Consider the following 17,173-nt stretch of genomic DNA (forward strand, 5'->3'; position numbering starts at 1 on the left):
AGCGAAACAGTGTCCCGTTCCCGTTTGACCCTTCGGCCCGGATCGATATTTAGCGACGAGGCAGCGAACGCCTCGGGATATCGGCAAAGAAATCAAACTACAGCTCCGCTTCGACTTAATCACACCACAGCAGGCGCTAAAAAATATATATATATATAAAAATATTCCAACCAGAGCACCATAAGCAACAGGGATCAATAATTAATTATATGTAAAAAAAAAAAAAAAAAACTTTAAAGCCTCCCCAGAATACACTGGAAACTCTTGAACTGAAAAAAATAAAATACAACGTGTCCGTAGACTTTGCCATACAGAATTTATAGCGTGAAGGCGTTCCTGACCAGACTGGTTCGGGCTAGACGGACGAAGATTGGAAAAAGATGATCTGGTCTTGCTGGATTTTTTATTTCCCATCCGCCTGTACCGTGTTGTGCGCTCTCGAGATGCTTTTCCGCTCACCGCGGTGGTAGAGAGAGGTTATTCGAGTTACAGCAGCCTTGGAGACACAAACTGTGGAAGTGCGAGCCAATAGACGAGGAGACGGACGGCTGTAGTCTATCCGTCGTTCCATCCGATGCTGATTATTATTAAAGCTCACACTAGATCTTTGTGTTTTCCTAATGTCGCTTAAGAAAAGTCACTCTCATGAACACGAGGACCTGCCACAGTCCACTGATGATGGGCGTCGCCCAAACGGATAAAACATCGATGCACTGTTCTTTATAATGCTGCAGTAGCAGCAGCGGCTGCAGGGTGTTCTGGTATCGGTGCGCACTGAAATGGTGATTATTTATATCTGTATTCATAGGGCACTCTGCTGTAACCACCATTCTCTCTCTCTCTCTCTCTCTCTCTCTCTCTTTATCTCTCTCCCTCTCTCTCTATCTCTCTCTCTCTCTCTCTCTCTCTCTCTCTCTCTCTCTCTTTATCTCTCTCTCTCTCTCTCTATCTCTCTCTCTCTCTCTCTCTTTATCTCTCTCCCTCTCTCTCTATCTCTCTCTCTCTCTATCTCTCTCTATCTCTCTCTCTCTCTCTCTTTATCTCTCTCTCTTTATCTCTCTCTCTCTATCTCTCTCTCTCTCTCTTTATCTCTCTCTCTCTCTCTCTCTCCCTCTCTCTCTATCTCTCTCTATCTCTCTCTATCTCTCTCTCCCTCTCTCTTTATCTCTCTCTCTCTTTATCTCTCTCTCTCTCTCTCTTTCTCTCTCTCTCTTTATCTCTCTCTCTCTATCTCTCTCTCTGTCTCTCTCTCTCTCTATCTCTCTCTCTCCCTCTCTCTTTATCTCTCTCTCTCTCTTTATCTCTCTCTCCCCTTATCTCTCTCTTTATCTCTCTCTCCCTCTCTCTTTATCTCTTTCTCTCTCTCTCCCTCTCTCTCTCTCTCTCTCCTTATCTCTCACTCTCTCTCTCCCTCTCTCTCTCTCTCGCTCTCCCTCTCTCTCTCTTTATCTCTCTCTCTCTCTCGCTCTCCCTCTCTCTCCCCCTCACTCGCTCTCCCTCTTTCTCTCTCTCCCTCTCCCTCTCTCTCTTTATTTCTCTCACTCTCTCTCTCCTTTCTCTTTATCTCTCTCCCTCTCTCTCTTTCTCGCTCTCCCTCTCTCTCTTTAGCTCTCTCTCCCTCTCTCTCTCCCTCACTCGCTCTCCCTCTTTCTCTCTCACTCTCTCTCTCCTTTCTCTCTCGCTCTCCCTCTCTCTCTCTCATCTCTCTCTCACTCTCTCTCTCCTTTCTCTCTCCCTCTCTCACGCTCTCGCTCCCTCTCTCTCTCGCTCTCCCTCTCTCCCTCTCTTTATCTCTCTCTCACTCTCTCTCTCCTTCTCTTTCTCTCTCGCTCCCGCTCTCTCTGTTTCAGTTGTTTTTTCTTCTTTTTCTGTTTGTTTCCATGTGCTGTATTGGCACATTAAAGCACATTTCATTGTACATTCGTATTGCTAAATCCAGTACAACAGAGTGGTAGTGTCTTTTTAGGGCCGATAGCGCTGCGTCTGTACTCTGTTGTCGTGTTTGGGTTTCATTCGTATTGTAATTCGGTCTAATCTGGTGTGTTTGACCTTGTCGTCGTCTGAAGCGTCGGCGTGGTGGGGGTTAGTAGGTGTTGATGTTTCAGGGCCGAAGCTTCGGACCAGCTGAGAGAGGGAACTGTTTGCTCTGATCAGCTTTTGGTATTGTAGGGCTCTCTCTCTCTCTCTCTCTCTCTCTCTCTCTCTCGCACACACACACACACGTTCTATCGAATGCTGTGCTGAACAGTGGCGACCGCATGCAGGAGTTCTCTCCTGATCCACCATCATCATTAATGAACGGTTGTTAATCGTCTCTTTTTATGACTGATTTTAAGCTTGGCTCCAAGCAGCAGGTGCACACAGAGAAAATGACGGCAGCGAGTCAACAGTCTCGTATTTCTAGCACGGAATACGCAGACGCTGGATTTTTTATTTTTTTCTTCACATTAATCGCTGAGGAAGATATCTGAAAGCTAGTAACGTGCTGAAATCGGGGGAAACGTAGTGAACAAGCGACTCGATTTCACATTAAAAAAAGAAGGAATCCAGAACCAGGACCGGGATTGGGAATCATCTGAAATTCTTTGGTACTGATCCGATACCGTGAATTTGATACGATACTGTATTTTTTCGATACCTTTCTTTTTTGAGACTCTACGATGATGTGTAGTCGCGAAACGTTTCAGTGGGATGCCTCCTTAAAATTCCTTTTTAAGGTGTAACCTTCATCTGAAAAAAAGAAAAAAACAACCCAGTCACTTAGAAAAACGAACGAACACACACACACTGTTGTGATAAGTGATAATCAACGTGCGTGACGATCTAACACTGACGATCTAGCTTGTTAGCTTGTGTACGTACAGTAACACGCTGCTTTGAAGTGAAGATCAGACCGCTCCGTGATGATTTACCTAATTACCTCCAACAACATGGAACATCTAACATCCTCTTCCTGTCTCATTAATGTTTACTCCTGTGTTTAGTTTGATGTTTTAACGTCCTCCGAACAAACCCTGTATTGCCGGTGTAAACAATAAGGTGAACCTTGAACCGTTGTACGTTTTATTCAGTATTTTAGTCTCGAGGTATCACGCACAAACGACGGTATCACACGGTATCACGCCGCGTGTGCGGCGTCGTAGGACAGCAGTCGAGGGCGGGGTGGTGCGGCGTGGCACAACGCGACGCGGACTCACCGGAACAGCACCGAAGTCGATTATTTGCCAGTAACAACGCGTTACAAAAGTGTCGCGCTGTCGTCTTTCCTGACGTCAGTCCAATCCAGCCCTATGCTGTACGTCTAGCCGGTTTCTTCCTAAACTGCCCCTGCCTTCTTCCTTTTCCTTTCCTTTTATATTTGCAGTGAACCTTAGAGCATCCTTTCGCGTGCCAAGCAGGTAAACCTATTTTCCACCTGGCACAAATCCATCTAATCTTCCTGATCGCTCAGCCGCTTCCTTATTCACTCGCTCGCTCCGACTCGTTCCGTTCCGCTCAGTCCTCACACCGAAGACCGAGCGCGAGTTATTTTCTACGTTTGTGTTCACGCCTTTTCAGCGCGGGGGCAACTGGCATGGGCTGGGCTTGACCTGGCCTGGCTTTCCTTCGCTTATTGAGCGTTTACTGAAGAGCCATGCTGATTCCCCGTCCACCCTCCGCCTTCATCTCCAACCCACCCCCCCCCCCCTCTCTCTCTCTCTCTCAGGGATATATTTATCTCTTGTTTGGTACCTCTGTTTAATGTTTGTGACTGCGGTGGATGAGACTCACATGTCTTGTTTGGCCTAATGGAGAATTATCAGGGTTTATAGGGCAAATCATGAGACCTGAAAGCCCAAGCTGACACGGAACGCACGACACGTCGATGTTCCACTAATTTTAGCCAAGCGTCCGATTCTACGATGGGCAAAGATGGGGAGAAATGACACCTGGAGTTTGTTTTTCTCTGACGTTTAGCTATCCAGGAATAAAGCGGGTTTAGCAGGTGCTGTGATCGCATCGCGGTGGTCAGGATGAATCAGTTCTCTTTAACGTCCTGAGGCGTCACACCACCGTAGCTGAATATTTCCCCATAACTGCACGTCCCGAAGTGTTTCACTCCTCACTTACGAAACGTCCCGTCTCATTCGGATCGGTCCTCACTCGCCGTTTTCATCGTCGGAAAGCTTCGTAAGAACGCCCCAGGGCGTGAGACGGCCGCGCGTTCCGAAAGGAAGACGCACGGAAAGCATGTGATGCGTTCTCTTTCGACCTCCAGCCATAACCGTTGGTGTGTTGGGATCTTTTGATGAAGTGTGACTCGGAAAGCGGAGATAAAATAAATTTAAAAATGGTTTCCGTGAAAAGTTTCTTTGTGTGTGTGTGTGGTGGAACAAGACAATCGTGCCTCTTCATGCACCACTCTTCTATCGCAGCTCATTATGCCGCTTTTCTTCTGAAGATGAATTTTAAGAGGATGTTTCTGTGGGGTTTTTTGTTCCCCCCCCCGTCCATGAAATCCAGCACAAATTGGTTCTAATTTGCAAGCTCTAAAGCGGCTTCTTGTTCCATAATGTGCATGATGAGCCCTGCTCGCCTCGGTAGCGACAGCAAACAAACCGATATTTTTAGCTCGGTGGATACTCTTAGCACAGAGCTGACGAACGCTAGAGAAGTCCTCATCTCCCTTTTCTCTATGGCGTAAAAGTGACGAGCGCGTTAAGGTGTAAGCATCCGCTCGGCCCGCGGCGCTTCTGGCAGATTTCTATAAACGAACGGATTTAAAGAGAGCACAGAGGCGTCCTCGTCGACGCTAGGACTTTCAGATACTTGGTCTCTCGCGGAATTTGATTGCGCCTCAGTGAAGAGGTGCAAATTCCAGAAATTTCCCTAATTCCCCAGCCGTCCTGTCACATGTCTACGCTTTGATGGCGCTCGGAAAAGAACTCTTAATCCAGTCGGGTGGAAACAAACCCACTCGGGTGGATTAGCGGAGTGGACAGACCTGGATGACCTCGTGTGACTCTTGTAATGATGAGAGAATAGATTTTCACCAGAGGATCGTGGTAGGATTCGTGTAGCAGACGCGGTGTGAATACAGCTCCGGGTCGCTCCGGGTCGTATTCAGAAAGACCCGTCGACAAAATACACCGGTCAGCCGTAACGTTAAAGAAACTGACGGGTGAAGCGAGTAACGTTTGATTATCTCGTTACAGCGGCACCGGTCAAGGCGTGGGATTTATTCATCAGGCAGCAAGTGAGCAGTCGGTTCTCGAAGTTGACGTGCTGGAAGCAGGGAAAATGGGTACGTTTGAGGATCCGAGCGACTCTGATAAGAGATAAATTGTGATGGCTGGACGACGGGTCAGAGCTTCTCCGAAACGTCGGATCTTGTGGGGTGTTCCTGATATACAGTGGTTAGTACCTATCTAAAGTGGTCCAAGGAAGGAGAACCGGTGAACTTTCGACAGGGTCACGGGCGCCCAAGGCTCATCGGAGTCCCTCACTGGTGCGAAGGTTAGCCCGTCTGGTCCGAGCCAACGGAAGATCTACTGTAGCACAAATAGCTGGAAAGGTCAACGCTGGCTCTGATGGAAAGATGTCAGAACACACAGTGCATCACAGCTTCACATCACAGGAGCGTAGACCGGTCAGAGTGTCCATGCTGACCCCGTCCACCGCCAAAAGCACCTACAGTCAAACCTACCAATGGACCATGGAGCACTGGAAGAAGGTGGCCGGGTCTGATGAATCGCGCTTACTTTTACATCATGTGGACGACCGAGTGTGTGTGTGTGTGCGTGTGTGTGTGGATTACCTGGAGAAGATATGGCACTATGGGAAGAAGGCGAGCCGGTGGAGGAAGTGTGACGGTCTGGGCGATGTTCTGCTGGGAAACCTTGTGTCCTGGCATTCATGTGGATGTTACGTTAGCACGTACCACCTACCTAAACACTGCCGCAGACCAAATACACCTCTTCATGGCAACGGCGTTCCCTCAACACGGTGGCCTCTTGCAGCAGGAGAATTCATTATTCATATTGAGCGTCGATTATATAGCGATACGAGCGCTTCAGATCATCGGTCGTGTAGAGAGACGTGCGTCGTACATCATACACGGAGGTGAGACGGAAGCCTCTACCGGAGCTGTCCGCTGCCTCACGCCAGTCGTTTCCCAGCATGACGATCCCACGATGCGAGCACGGACGGAGTAAATCGATGTCAAACGAACAGAGGCGAGAAGACGTATGGATTAAAGCGGCTTACTGTAGAGAGACGGGATTTCTCTCTAAATCTTATCGTCAAGTCAGTTATACCGAGTTCCAGCACCGTGTGTGTGTGTGTGTGTGTTTATACAGCTATATATCCAGCGCTCTGTGTGACAGGTGCGTATGAGCTCTGTGTTTGCCGGTGATGCACTGCGAAATGCGCAGTGCAGTGAGGAGACGTATAGCCCGCCAGCTCCGGTGAAAGAGTGCCTTCTCAAATTCATCATTCACGGCAAGCGCCAAAGTCAAGCTCCAGTGAGATTGTAGTCAGAACTGAAATCGACTGTGAGTGGCCTCAGTGAACTCTGAACCCAATCATCATAATAATAGTCGTAGGAATATACTCCTTTTGTAAAGTCCCACTGCTTTGGGACACCAGGTGTGCAGTTTTCAGCTCCGGGGTCGGGTCGGTACTGCCGAACTCGCGTTAAAACGTCCGCTCGAGCCACATTCCATCTGTTTTACGTGCTGTTGTAGTTTTTTCTCTCATGTTTCTCTCACACACACAATTCCTCTCGGGGGGGGGGGTGCCTTTTCCCCTCGAGTAATTTAACTGTCGTGTTAATGAACAGACAGGGAAACGACAGCGGTCTAGACCATTTTACGATGAACAGCTCCACTGGAATCTCACCGGGCTGCAAACTGCGCGCCGTGAAAATCTCCAGAGGAGAAACTCCGGCACTTTCCCACGATACGACCCTGAAGGTACGTCCACGCGTACGGCGACCGGAGGACGTTCGTTTTCAACGAGCGTGACACAGAGTGGGCGTGTCCGGATGCAGCGACCACCAACGAGAGTGAAGACGGACGTGATCGCTGATCCGCCACGCCGCCCGAGAGTCGTCACGTGGATCCAGACAGACGCCGTAATGGCAAAGAGCTCACGCTGCTTCTCCTTCATCTCGTAGGATGCGATGCATGTATATTCACACGATAGTGAATTGTATACACAAACGCGACCTGCAGTGATGAGAGCTATTTACACAGCTATTTAAATGATATCAGGAAGTAACTTACTTTCCGGAACGGTTCACGCCGTGATAAAAAAAAAAAAAAGGTCTCGTCAAGTTCACTCCGGACTTGTTATTCGCCTCCAAGATCGTCGTGTGAGAAATCGTACCGATGTTTCTGACCGCAATCCCGCTAATCCTCCACGCCATCGATCGTGTCAGTATGTTTATTAGGGATTAGTACGATCTAGATCTCTCGACTCACATCTCTCTCTCTCTGACTTACCTTCCTTTCTCTCCCACACACACACCGCACATTCTCTTTCAAACAGATGATGTGTGTGTTTATATTTTATCTTTGATCTCTCCCCCCCCCCCTGCCTGCTCTAACCTGAAACGATTAAAGTCCTGACCTGAAGTGTGACCCGTCTCCAGAAGGACTCACGCTGAACAGATTAACGCCGAACCGATGTGTCGAACCGGAGTAACTGTGCGATCGGAGCGCGGTCAATCACGGTCATGCTTCTAAAAGTTTCCCCGCAGCATAACTTCCGTCGGCGCTTCACTTTTGGCTGTACGCTAACCCCGTACCGCTCAACCCCCAACGAAATCGTTCTCTCTGTACGCGTTCCAGCCCACAGCTGTTAGCCAGCCTACGCGTCGATCATACACATGCTACGTACAGTATTTATAGCCCACTGGAGTTGGTTATATGATAATGGACTTGCATAAGCATCTTTTGCGGTTCGATTTCTGCGCTGCTCCAGGTGATGAAGCAGTTATGTCACCAGGAACTATTACTAAAACCCTCCCCAAGTACATGTTCGAGCCTTTACGAGACGCTCCCAGTCTGAATCAAGAGTTACCGTCGTAACGTTGCGTTTTATTCCTCTTCATACCGCGGCAGTTCTCCGACAGATCTGGCCACTTTTTTTTTTTTTATTCATTAAAGGATGGCAAGGCTCGACCTCTTTACCCATTTGTCCTGCGTTCACACTAGCGCGCGACGACGCGGCAGATCGTTTTCTACATTGGCTGCAGATTCATCAACAGCACGACAACTTTATGCTAATTAGGTATTATAATTAGGTAATTAGGTAAGTACGTTATAAATGTAGGGAATATTCCCAGAAATCCATTTGTTCTGACCTGACATCATTTTTTTTTTTTTCTTTTTTCCAATCCAGATGCATTCACAACGTCTTCACAGAATAACAGAGCAATTCTTCAGCGGCGTCATCCCCCAGTCACGTACGTCTGTTCGGTTGCCTGGTTACAGAGTGAAGCCTCGCACGTTATTAACGCACGATTCCCACCCTGAAATATTACCGCAGCGAGATCAAGGAGAATTTATCGATCTCGCCCGGCGCTGTGAGCTCTTCAGTGATGAGTACACATGGCGATGATGATGATGATGATGATGAATATTCATAAACGCAGAGTTTTGTTTGTTTGTTTGTTCATTTATTTATTTATTTCACCCTTTGCGCCACGGAAGCGATGTACGGCGCATGGAAATAGATCTTCGAGTCACGGTGTGTAATTCGACACTAGCGTTTTAACTCGACGCGGCATTAGCGACGCTCGTTTAAAAGCAACAGAGTTGACTCGAGTGCTTCGCAAACCAGAAACACCAAAGCACACCCACTCACACACCCACATACACACATCAACAGCACTACAAACTCCAACACAAGCTGCATATACAAAATCACAACGCACACCTCCAGTACTCAGGGGTCCCATCCCCCCCCCCGCCCCCCACCCCCAATTCACACGCCAAATTATAACAAAGCTGAGATTTAAACATCTCCTCCGATGGGGACAAGCGAATATAAAGAGGGGAAGATCGTTCCGTAATTTAGGAGCGAGTACAGAGAATCACCGCTCGGCTTTTGATTCGATCGAGGTACGGCCAATGACGTTTGATTTGTCAGACCTCAAAGGCCTTGATGAACTGTAAAGGTTTAGGAGATCTGTGATGTCACGTGGAGCCGAATTATCTCCAACGAGAAGTAATAAAATCTTCAAATCAATCCTGAATTGCAGCTGGCAGCCAGCCAGTGAAGAGACGATGACACGAGAGTAATACGCTCGCTCTTGGTATTCATCCTGTATAACGAGGATGGCCGTCGTCCAGTCTAGATGTAATAAAAACATGAAGAATTATGTCTCCATTTTTAAAACTAAGGAAAGGTTTTAGCTTAGAAATCACCCCGAGCCGACGGAAGCTACCTTTAACAGCAGAATTGATCCGTTTATCAAAGCGAAGGGTCGAGTCCGTTACGGCGTCCGAGATTTCTCACACTGTCTTTCGCAGTTATGGCGAAAGGAGCAAGAATACTGGCTGTCTTCTGTGTGTTTTGGTGGACCAAATATAATCGTCTCTGACTTTCTTTCATTTAGTGGTCAGACAGCCAGTTTTTCACAGCTTCTGAACGGTCCATCTGGGACTTTAGAGACCGACCGTTCGCAATTTTCCCAGGGAGATAGAACCGCGTGTCGTCTGCAGACGCGTGACGATAAACGCATAGGGAACGCGTGTATAACGAAAACGGAATAGGACCCAGAATAGAACCCTGAGGAAGACCATATTTGAAGGTGACCGTAGAGGAAGAATAGTTTCCAGTGTTCATGGAAAATAAGAATCGCACCATTTCAGTACGCTCCTTCGAATGCCGACTTCATACTCCACACGGTCTACGAGAATCCAGCCATCGACCGAGTGTCGAATGTGGCGGATCATTTACAACTTTTGTTGCCTGCGTGTAGAGACTCGGCGCAACAGTGCAGCAGCCGACGAAAGGGATGCAAGTCACGAGGATGACCAGATAATCTCTCTTGGATAAATCCTATTCCGATAAATGTCCATCATCATCGGATTTAGACGTCCTCAGGACCGTTTCCCCTTGTGCTAACGAATCCGCCCCTTCATATTTTGCCCTGACACCGTCTCCGTTCGGAGATCGGACTTTTCGAGATGAAAGGAGGTTCGCTAATACGATTAGCACGTTTCTTGTGTTTAGTCTCGTGAAACGTTTTAATGTCGAGCACCGATGCTGAGGACCTCTGGGAAATCGTTTCAGCCCAGTTTGGGTCGCGGCGTTCCGTCGGATAAAATCAGTTCAAACGGGACCTTTTTCGTTTCATCATGGCAGGTTCTCCGTGCTCGCAAAAAGTAACAAAGAACAAAGGCTTAGTACTGCACCGAGACTCACTAGTACATGAGCGGCATTTCTCAGAAAGAGTCCTTGCTTGTTCTTGCTCTTTTTTTTGTGCCAAGTGTAGAGCCAGCGCTGAAGAAAGGAAGGGGTAAAATACCCAGAAGTGTTCTTGGTTCTACGTTTATATCAAGGGTACATCTGTTGGTGCCTGGAGTACGAATGGAAAAAAAAATCCCGTAATCCAATGTAACGACGTGGCGATAGAATACGAAGTGTCTCGTAACGCTTTAATCAAATGCGTTAACATTTTGAACAAAGAGAGACCGTGCCAGAAATGGACCCTCCATCCAAAGAACGTTGGTTCAGAATCAGTCTGGAAGCCCGGGTTGGCAAAGTCGGGAACCTGTTCGAGCACTTTCAGGTAGCTAGCGTCGTCATTGAGCGAAATGTCAGCCAAAGCAGGAACCAATCATCTAACATAACTCGGCACATCCTAGACTGTTACAGGGACGTTCTCCGTCATCATTTCCTTGCAAGTTCATATACACGGTGGCTTGCGTAAATATTCACCACCCCCCCCCCCCTTCCTTGAGTAGACAGTGAGCAGAGTCCAACAATTTGTGGATTTGTGTGCGCTCTTGATGCCAGGAATGTTTCAAAATCCACAAATGAGTTGTGTTTGTGACATTTATTTGCAAATCTCATTTCATTTAATATCATTTTGTGAAACATATATATAATATAATATATAATATAATGTGGAGCTCATTCAGTGCATTTGTGAATTTGTTGAATGTTTGTAAATCTCCTTACGTTTATTCGTGGGTGGTGATGTATTTCTTGGGAATTATGAAACAGTCCGAACCCCCCCCGGTACGTCTGGCGCCAACAACCTCGCCGAAGTCAGTCTTCTATTTTATCCCTTAATCCACTTGACTGATTTGCTTTCATTTAATCTGTCTCACAGGAAAACTCATTTGTCTACGGTTCATTTCATCTCGGGGGGGGGCGGGAGGAGGGGGGGGAACATCAGACGTAAGCAGACGTGTTGGTAAATCCTTCTGATGTCCTCTGTTAAGGATTATGACTTTCTTTTTTTTAGTACTTTTGAAATTCATCATGTAGAGAAAAGATTGTTTTTTGTTGTGTTTTTTGTGGAAAGGCAAGCATGATTTATTTAAAGCCCTCAGTGTCTGAGTCACAGTAAATAAGTAAGTTCTCATCAGATGAAAGGAACGCTGGATGATGTAGAAAAGTTCACGAGTGATATCGGAGTAGCCCGATGCCGATCACGGGTTAGCGGAGGGAACTCGTGAGCGGTGTTCCGTACGCAAACGTGACTCCTGACTTAGTTCATGCGGGCGTATGAATTTTTTAAGACGACCCGCCGCGTGAACCCGTCAGTGCTTTTCATGTGCTGCGGGCGTGGACCGTCAGAACCGGGAGACGTGTCCGTGTGCCGCAGTGGAGAAGAGCAGGTGATGATGGCTCGGCCTGCGTGTGATGTCATTTTGGTTAAGCTAGTGTTCGCTGGATAGCTGGATTGATTTGTGTTGCCAGGAGCAGTGAGCGACTTTGAGGAAACGGTGGACTGTTGGAGTAAATGTTGGCGTACAGTCAGAAGGTCTCTGTCAGCTGCTTTAACAACAAACAGACTTCATGCTAAAACCACAATGGACTTTCTTTTACTTTCACACTCTCCGTCGTTACCTTTTTGAGTCCGGTTCCTCTCGAGGTTTCTTCCTCGTATCATCTCAGGGAGTTTTTCCTCATCACCGTCTCCACCGGCTCGCTCGATACGGATAAATTCACACGCTTCAAATCTCTACCCCGTGTTTATATGTTTCTGTAAAGCTGCTCTGAGACAACGACCATTGTTAAAAGCGCTACACAAATAAAGCTGGATTAACTACTAAACTCACTTTCTTATAGCCAGTGTGTACACGCAGACTCTCAGAATCTCTCTCTCTCTCTCTCTCTCTCTCTCTCTCTCTCTCTCTGTCTCTTTCTCTCTCTCTCTCCGTTTCTTTCTCTCTCTCTCTGTCTCTTTCTCTCTTTCTTTCTCTCTCTCTGTCTCTTTCTCTCTCTCTCTCTGTCTCTTTCTCTCTTTCTTTCTCTCTGTCTCTTTCTTTCTCTTTCTTTCTCTCTCTCTTTCTCTCCCTCTCTCTCTCTCTCTGTCTTTTTCTCTTTCTTTCTCTCCTTCTCTTTCTCTCCCTCTCTCTCTCTCGCCCTCTGTCTCTTTCTCTCTCTTTCTTTCTCTCTCTCTCTGTCTCTTTCTCTCTCTTTCTTTCTCTCCCTCTCTTTCTCTCCCTCTCTCTCTCTCGCCCTCTGTCTCTTTCTCTTTCTTTCTCTCTCTCGCCCTCTGTCTCTTTCTCTCTCTCTTTCTTTCTCTCTCTATCTCTCTCTCGCCCTCTCTATCTCTTTCTCTCTCTCTCTGTGTCTCTCTCTCTCTCTCTCTCTCTCTCTCTCTCTCTCTCTCATAACTTTCAGTCCGACTCCTCCCAGAGAAGCTTGATTATGTAGAGGAAAGCAGCAGTTCTGTCTATGATAAAATGCCCTGCCGAAATATACGAACATTATCCGTAATCCATAAATAGTTTATTATTATTATTATTATTATTATGATTATTATTATTATTATTATTGGTCGGTTGTTTTTTCCCCCGAAAAGGCAAGTTGTCCCCAGACGTTTGAAAAGCAGTGTATAGGAGTTAAATGCAGTCGTAGCACCCAGGTTTTATCATCCTGTTAAGAATGTCACTTTAAGGCATTATGTATAATTTATATTTCCGTGGAAAAGATGTCCTAGTCAGGGTTTGGCAGTGGCGGGGAAGGATATTAGGGGGGAAATGATTGCGTCAGCATGTGAAAATGCTGAAAATTGAAAAATAAAGTAGCAGTCAGAAGTTTGTACTGTTTTCTACTGGTTTAGAATAACAATGAAGATCTTAACACGTTTAAAAGTGACCCAGGAAAAGTGTTAAAGAAATTCAGACTGTTCTAGATTTTCGCGTAGGATTGTTTTTCTGTTTTTTGGTTAGTGGCTACTGTTTTCTTTTTTATTATTATTATTATTATTATTATTAATAATATTTTGGTTGAAGAGCTGAGGTCTGTGATGTCACCAGTGAGACCTTAAATATTGTTTAGTTATTTACAACAATTTACACATTGCCTAAGAATGAACAGATTAATTGGCGTAGATGTTTACTTTAAATCGGCGCAAAGAAAGATCGCAAAAATCCACTTTTAGCCTCGTAGCATAAACTAAAGATTTTTTTACAGTATTGGATTATAAACAAGGACGCCACGAATGTTTCTGAGCTTTTTACACAGTGTACTAAAGCCTTATTTGTGCTGGGGAAGAAATGTGTGTGTATATATATATATATGTATGTATGTATAAAACATAAATCTCTTTGAAATAGAGGCGATAGCCGCTTAGTCACGCACGTGCGAGTCACCCAGGGCCTGTGCGCGCTCGCCCGTGTGTGTCCATCCTGTCTGGCATCCCTAATAATCCAAAACTCTGCAGCGAGGATCAGTACATGCTCCAGATCAACCGGCCGTGTAACGCCTCTGCTCATCCAGCTTCACTGGCTTCCTGCTGCCTATCGAATTCAGTTCAAAACTCTGCTTCTCACATTTAACGCCCTACGTAATCCTGCTCCCACTTACCTCACTGACCTCTCGGAGAACTACACCCCTCCCCGCTTACCGCCATCCTCCTCAGCGGGTCTGAACTTTAGCACCACGGGTGGAAGAACCTTTAGTCACATCGCCCCTCAGCTCTGGAATTCCCTTCCCCATCACATCCGCAACTGTGAATCCATTTCAAGACTCAGAAGTTCTTTAAAAACTCGTCTCGTCAGGCTCGCGTATTCTCTGCGACACGGTTACGTCGTACGTAATGACAATGCGTTTGAGTGTTTTGTGAGTCGTATCTGTGAAGTGACCTTTGGTGTCATGAAAGTGTACTATTATTATTATTATTATTATTATTATTATTATTATTATTATTATTATTATCATCATCTAATGCTCTCTTCACTTCCCATATTCTGAAAGGTCAGACGTCTCATTGCTCAGAGGCCACGCCCACTCGAAGTTTAGATTCAGACATGGACGTTAAACAGTCCCATCCGCATACACTGAAGGTGAACCGTTACTTCTGATGGCGATTTGATTTACTATCTGAAACGCGCCGCGTTCAGCAGATGCTCGGTTCCAGATAATTGTGATCAGATCGTTGCTTTCCAGTCGCGTCACGGCGGAGCTGCTTTTACACGACGACGCCAGACATCCAGATGACAAATGACTGCGAGACGATAGATCAGAATTTCAGCTTTCATTTTGCTCACGTTTACAGCTAGATGTTTTAAACAAACTAAAACGTAGAACCTTTTGTATCGGACGACCTGATTTTTCGGTGAGCAAAAGTATAGGAACAGATAAGAAGTAAATGAGAGTAAATAACACTTAATATTTGGCTGCGTATCAATTGCATGCGGTGACTGTATCAAGCCTGCGACTCACTGACATCACCAAACTGTTGGTTTCTTCTTTCGTGAAGCTTTTCCAGGGTTTTACTGAAGCTTCTTTCGGGTTCTTGTTTGTTTTTGGGGCGGGGTGGGGGGGGTTCTCCCTTCAGTCTCCTGTTCAGGAGGTGAAATGCTGCTCATTCGGGTTAAGGTTGGCAGCGTGTTTTGGATCGTTGATGAAGTTCCTCCTTATTAATTTAAATGCATTTCTCTGTAAATTGCCACACAATGTTCCTGTGAACTTCTGAATTCATTCTGCTGCTACCATCATGAGTCACCACATCAATGAAGATCAGTGAGAATGTTCCAGAAGCAGCCGTGCAAGCCCAAGCCATGACGCTACCTCCACCATGTCTCACAGATGAGCTCGCATGTTTTAGATCCCCTTAAAAAGCGGGGCTTCCTTTCCGAAAAGAGTTCACGTACAACCCCATTAGGACGCTAGAAGCCGGAACCCGCTCGTCTCGCTTTATTCCCACTCTGCGCTGCGGCTTCCGACGTGACCCGTCTCGTCAGTTTAAAGAGAAAAACTCCCCGTTCGGATTGTAAATGTTGACTCGGGGTAGGACTGAGAAAAACATCTGCTCTTTGAGAACGCATCTCCTGTGTCGGGAGAGTGAACTCGAATAGTGAGGGAAGAAAAACAAGGCGGAGGACAACAAATTAACCTAATAATCGTTTCTGAGAAGCGTGTGTGTGTGTGTGTGTGTGTGTGTGTGTGTGTGTGTGTGAGATGTAGAGCGTATAAAACTCAGGAGAAGAGAGACAGAGGATGACAAGGCCACTGATGATGAAGGATATTCTTTTGTAAGGTGGAAAGGATGAGGGTCAATGGGCCGACTTGCATTCATGTCGAGTTCAGTAATTGGAGAGAGAAAGTACATCCTCGCGAGTCTCATGCCGCTGTTGTTGGTGGCGTTTTGTAGATCCTTCTAAAGAGAACAGCACGAACTGAACAGAGAACAGAGCTACTGATACCGAGGCTTAATCCGTCTGTCTCACAGCTGTCAGAGGTGTCCGTATCCTTACAGTGCTGTGAAAAAGTATTTGCCCCCATCCTGATTTCCTCTGTTCCTCTCAGTCATCCAATACCAGCTGGGCCTGTGCGAAAATGTATTTGCCCTCTTAGTTACTAATTCCTCAAATCTATGAGACTGCATTCATAACGGGGTTCAGCTGGGGACTAGACGCAAGCAGGCCTGATTACTGCAAACCAGGTTCAATCAAATCAACACTTCAATAGAACTCCTGCTTAAAAGTTGGTTAAAAGGTCTTACACAGTAACACACGCTGTGCCAAAGTTGAAAGAAATTCCAGAAACGATGAGGAAGAAGGTGACTGAAATACATCAGTCTGGGAAGGGTTACGAAGCTATTTCAGAGGCTCTGGGACTCCACAGGACCACAGTGAGAGCCGTTATCTCCAAATGGAAAAACCTGGCACTGTAGTGAACCTTCCCAGAATGACGACCTTCCAAAATTCCTCCAAGAGCACAGTGACGACTCGTCCAGGCAGTCACAAGAGAGTCAAGGACAACATCAAAGGAACTACAGGCCTCTCTTGCATCAATAAAGGTCACTGTTCGTGACTCCACTATCAGAAAGACGCGGGGCAAAAATGGCATCCATGGAAGAGTGGTGAGGTGAAAACCACTGCTAACCCAGAAGAACATTAAGGCTCGTCTGAATTTTGCCAAAACACAGCTTGATGATCCTCAAAACCTTTTGGGAGAACGTTCTGTGGATTGATGAGTTGAAAGTGGAACTGTTTGGAAGACAGGTGTCGCGTTACATCTGGCGTAAACCAAACACAGAATTCCACAAAAAGATCATCATAGCTACAGTCAAGCATGGTGGAGGCAGAGTGATGGTGTGGGGATGCTTTTCTGCTTCAGGACCTGGACAACTTGCAATAACTGAGGGAAACATGAATTCTGTTCTGTACCAGAAAATCCTAAAGGAGAATGTCCGGTCTCCAGTCCCAACGTTGAAATTGAAGCGCGGCTGGATTATGCAGCAAAACAACGATCCAAAGCACAGGAGGAAGTCCACCTCTGAATAGGTCAACAAAAGATAAATTAAAGTTTTGGAGTGACTTCATCAAAGTCCTGATTTGAACCAATTGAGATGCTGTGGCAGGTTCCTTAAACGCTCCAGTGCGGCTGAACTAAAGCAGTTCTGCAAAGAAGAGTGGGACAGAATTCCACCACCGCACCGTGAAAGACGGATCCCCGGTTATCGGAAGCGTTCGGTTGCAGCTATTGCTGCTAA

General features: G+C 46.4%; 1 protein-coding gene across 14 annotated transcripts in view; it reads left to right on the top strand.

Annotated features, from left to right (window-relative positions):
- Positions 1-17,173, top strand: part of gpat2 (glycerol-3-phosphate acyltransferase 2, mitochondrial) — a 146,223-nt gene that overhangs the window by 87,971 nt on the left and 41,079 nt on the right. For 2 of the 14 annotated variants that reach the window (XM_053624156.1, XM_053624166.1), the window contains exon 3: positions 8,386-8,449. The exons of 9 other annotated variants lie outside the window; for them this stretch is intronic. The gene's annotated coding sequence lies outside the window, so the exon portion shown is untranslated. Of the gene's footprint in view, positions 1-8,150; positions 8,296-8,385; positions 8,450-14,430; positions 14,520-17,173 lie in introns of those variants that run through there. 3 more of the 14 variants (XM_053624155.1, XM_053624157.1, XM_053624158.1) reach the window with 3 other exon arrangements.

This window comes from Ictalurus furcatus, chromosome 5, assembly GCF_023375685.1.
Source record: "Ictalurus furcatus strain D&B chromosome 5, Billie_1.0, whole genome shotgun sequence".
NCBI lineage: Eukaryota > Metazoa > Chordata > Actinopteri > Siluriformes > Ictaluridae > Ictalurus > Ictalurus furcatus.